Below are 4,717 nucleotides of genomic sequence, written 5' to 3'. Positions count from 1 at the left end.
AAGTTATTAGACTTTTTGGTCCCAGTAAGGACTCCTGGAAAAACAGCTATTGTCAAATGAGCAATTATTGAGTGCCAGGCCAGTACCATGTGGATAAGCTCTCAGTGTTTTACAAAGTGTGGCTCACGGCCAAGGACATTAAGCATGATCAGGTGCTTGTTAAAAGTGCTTAACATGTCCAACACTGAGCTCCTTAACCTTCCCCAAAACCTACTCTTCCAGTTTCCCCCATATCGGTTAGTGACATTGGCTCACAGCAAAACTCTTGTCCTCATTCTTGACTTCTTGTTTTCTCACACCCCATCAACAATTTGTCAGAACTAGCTTCAAAATATATACAGAATTCGACCATTTCCACTGCTACCACTCTAGTCCAAGTTAAAGTTCTCTTACTTGGTTTATTTCAGTGACTTCTTAACTGATGTTCCTGCTTCAGCCTTCCCCGCTTCAGTTTGTCCTCCATCTAGCAGCAGAATAACCTATAAAATCCAGTGTCAGATTATGTCACTCTTCTGCTCCAAGCCCTCCATATTACTCCTAGCAAAAGCCAAATTTCTAACAATGCCCTACCTCAGTGGTCTCCAACCTTTTTGACACCAGGGACCCGTGCTCCTATGAGAGTCTAATGCCTGATGATCTGAGGTGAAGCTGAGGTGGTGATGCTAGCACTAGGGAGTGGCTGCAAATACAGATGAAGCTTTGCTTGCTTGCCCACTGCTCACCTCCTGCTGTGCGGCCCGTTCCTATCCTTGGCCCCGGGGATTAGGGACTGGAGACCCCTGCCCCATCTTTTCTTTGCACATGTACATACTAAACACATTTACACTTGCTGGTCTCCAGTGGTTCTTAACGTTTTATTCTGTGCCATGGACCCCTTTGGCAAACTATGGTGCCTGTGGACTCCAGAGTGTAATATCTTTAAATCCATAAAATAAGTTACATAAATTATAAAGAAAACCAATTATATTGAAATACAACTCTCAAAATATTTTTAAATGCGTAATATAGTAACATATATTTCTTATTCATTAAATATAAGAACTAGCAGCATAATTTTGAAGTAGTGATGAGTATGATACTTTAAGATATTTGCAATAACTATATATAATGTGATATGAAAAGATCTGATTTTTACTAGCAACAAGGTCACGGGTGCTGCTAATATCACTGATTTATTGTCTGCATTCATAATTGAAGAACATGCTGAATTTTAATTAGTGAAAATACAAATATAAATTTTTCCCTTCTAAGGTCAAGACCCTTGAATTCTATCCACAGACCTCTGGAAGGGGGTGTCTGTGGACTCTGGGTTAAGAACCCAAGGTTTAAAATGCTCTTCCTCCATAAACCCTCAAAGCTCACTCCTTCACCTCCTTTTACTCAAAGCTGCCTTCTTTCTCAGTGAGGTCTTCCCTGAGGACTCTGTTTAAATTGCATTCTCACATTCTCTTACTCTTTTCTCATTTAATTTTTTTCCATACCACTTATTCACCTTCAAATATAATATTTTTTATTTTAAAAAATTGTGTATAGAAAGTGAGTTCCATGAGAGTAGGCATTTTTGTCTGTCATGTCTGTACTGTGTCCCTAGCATCTAGAAGAATGGTGCCTGGCACTCAATAAATATTTGTTGAAAAAAATGAATGATTTTAGCTCCAAGAATTCTGTTTCTTCTCATTTTCTTTCTGTAAGAAGTTAATGATTTGTGAGACTTTTAATAAACATTAAAGAGTTATAATTAGCTTTATGGCTATCATTCTGTTAACATTTCCAAGGGTGACCTTAAACAGTAGCAGAGAGCTGTGGGGAACTCAAGGACTCTGAGAGAGCTTCCAATACTAAACAAGAAGTATCTTCCAAGGACTCTTTAGGGAACCTGGATTATACCCGAACTCAGGGAATCACCTCTTATAAAATTCTTCCTTGCCGATATAGCAGTCAGGCTCCTATCCTCAATCAAACCAATAATACTAATACTTTTTATTTCTGGCAATGTCGTAAAATAGAAAACACATCGACTTCAAGGTCAGCTGGACTAGGTGCCAATTCTGCAACCACTTGCTAGCTGTGTAGCTGTTGGTAAGTTACTAAACCTTTTTGAATAGGTAAGATGGGTTTTTGTGGAGATGAAATGGGATGGCCCTGCATAGTGCACAGCACAGAGCAGGCGCTCTATAAATGGTCATCCCCTCCCTCTTCCATCTCTCTAGGTCATTTTTAACTGCTTGCCAAGGTTCATGGGATCCTGATGGCTACGGGGAGCCTGTCCAGTCCTCTCTTGCATGTAAACCTTCTGCAACTAGACCTAATCAGAGCAGTCCCCTTGGACTGTGTGCCACTGTAATTGGTGCCTTCACTCCTACCTAAGATGTGTGTCTAGACTGCTGTTTGTATCTTGACTATGAAGCCCACCAATTGCCACAGATTTTTCTTCTGGCTTTCCTTTTTGCCCACACTGGGAGATCATGTATATCTCCTCATAGAGGGTAAGACAGAAATCACTCCACCTCCAAGTTTTTCAGTGTTCAGAGCTTTCAGAGAGCACATTCACCCTTCCAAAATATAAGCACCAGTGAAAGTGCTAATGTGAGCTACACTATGAGCCAGACCCTGCTTTATACACATAACATGTATATGTATACATATGTGTATGTGTATGTACAGACATGGCCTCAGGTTCCGTGCCATCACCCCATTCTACAGGAGAAAAAGAACCAGAGAGATGAATTCACTTGCCCACATCAAGGAGCTTCTGAATTGCAGGGCCAGATATTTAACCATTTTGTTGCATGCTCACAGACTGCCACATCTGTCTCCAGGCACCAAGCTTAGGCTTGGGCAAATCCTACCAACTGACCACTGAGAGCTAGAACCAGGTCTCACTGGTAGGTGATACCCAGCCACTCGATCTTGCTAGACAAGCCTCCCCAGACTTTGTGAATGAAGGCCAGGGAAGAGAAATGTTGCACTGATTCCCTTTTGAGCTACTTTTTTCTTGTTGCAAAAAGTGCTTATTTCAGCATCCATCATCTCCCTCTTTGTTATATAGACAAGCCACCCTGTCGGAAGATTTGTGCTGTTATTATTTGTTTGTTTATTATTAATTTATTTCTCCTATAAGTAAATGTGTTCACAACATTCCATTGGGGAATCTTAATTGTCACATAAATGTCATCTTATGTAAATTGAATATTTATCTTTCCACGGAACTGGGTGGAAAGAAAAGAAAGAACAAACAACCTTCAGTCTTGGAGAGGGAAGGCGGTTCCTATCTATGTTCACAACTCACCCATGTGCCTCCAAAGCCAAAGGTGAGCTTAAAAAATTATTCTATCATTTTTGAGAGGAAACCGAAAGGGAGGGGGAAGAAAAAGTTGGCAACGGTGATTTGGGGATATTGGGCCAGGCTACCAGGTCCCCTCCCCCCGCCCCCCAAATCCTGCCTGAGACTAGACCACCCCCCTCCCCAGCTGGGAGCATCCGGAGAAAGCAGCAGCTTGCCCCTCACTCCTCCCCATCCAGGAGACCAGCCCTACTCCTTCCTCGAGAGAAGGTGAGCGCGGCGGGCGCAACGAGTTGAGTGGGTGTGGCCCGCGGCTCCGGGAACGGACCCAAGGCCCCGCCACCGCCCGCGAGCCGCCCCACAGTCCGCCTGCCTGGCGAGCGCAAGCTCTTCTTCCAGAAACTGCGAGGATCCGAGCGCACTGTTTGTGCACCACAAGGTCAAGTCGGGAAGTGGAGCCGGAGGAGGAGGGGCGAGGAGGCGAAGGGTGGGGAGAGGGGCGCCCCGCTTCCTCGCCAAGTACCAGCCCTTGGAAGTTGCCCCTCGGTTTTTAACCCTTTAGGGAGAGTGGGAAGGGCAAGCAAGGGGAAGGGGATACCCCGGGGCAAACTCCAACTGGGGCCAAAACGTGCAGCCAGCCACCCACCCATCACTGCGTTCCCAAGCCCCCGGAAATGCGGGGCAGAGCTAGGTGCCAAGAGGCACCCGGGCGGGGGGAGGGGGCGACGAACCCGAAAGGGACCCTCTCTACGGACCGCCCTTCCTTTCTTCAGGTCGCCCACAATTTCAAGTTTCCCCCGCCCGGGATATTACGTTCCATCTGCTGTGGGTGGGGGAGGAGGGCCGCGCCCCCTCCCCCTGACTCTCGCGCGCCCCTCCCCTACGGTCCTGCCAGCACTTTCTGCTCACTTCTGGCGCTGTAAAACGCCACGCGATTTATTCGATTCGCATTTTTAAACCAGCGATTCAGGAGCAGGGCCTAGGGCAAGGGTCTTCCAGCGCCAGAGCCTGGGGAGGCGGGTTGCTTAGTGCAAACCTCGTTTCCCTCCGCGAGTGTCGCCTTCAGGCTGTTATTTGCAAAGAAACGTCTTTTTGACGCAGGGAGAAATGGCAAATTTTAAGTACGTCATTAATATGGCGCCAAAAGACTTTTTTAAGTATAAGCCTTTTTTTTTTTTTTTTTAAGGTTGCGGGGGGCGCCGCCCGGGTCTGGGGCGCGAAGGGGGCGGGGTGTGAGCAGAAAGTGTGAGTGAGAGAGTGGAGGGGCGGGGTATGTGTGTGTGTGTGTGTGAAGTGTGAGCAGACCTGATGGGACTTGTACGGGCGCAGCCGCCGCTCTGGCCCGGCCCTGGGGACAGGGCGGGCTAGGGGCGCCCCAGAGCCCGTGGGGAGTCCAGGCTGGAGGTGCAGGCAGGCGGGCGGCCAGCAGGGCAG

At 46.9% G+C, this 4,717-nt stretch overlaps 1 protein-coding gene across 1 annotated transcript in view; it reads left to right on the top strand.

The window, feature by feature from the left end:
* Positions 1-3,573: 3,573 nt before the first annotated feature.
* The window catches only part of JADE2 (jade family PHD finger 2), a 48,358-nt gene continuing 47,214 nt past the window's right edge, over positions 3,574-4,717 (top strand). The window contains exon 1 of the mRNA XM_006923121.3: positions 3,574-3,722. The gene's annotated coding sequence lies outside the window, so the exon portion shown is untranslated. The remainder of the gene's footprint in view (positions 3,723-4,717) is intronic.

This window comes from Pteropus alecto, unplaced genomic scaffold (genome assembly GCF_000325575.1).
Source record: "Pteropus alecto unplaced genomic scaffold, ASM32557v1 scaffold78, whole genome shotgun sequence".
Lineage (NCBI taxonomy): Eukaryota > Metazoa > Chordata > Mammalia > Chiroptera > Pteropodidae > Pteropus > Pteropus alecto.
Note: the sequence above shows the minus strand (reverse complement) of the source record. Positions and strands in the feature narration are given on the sequence as shown.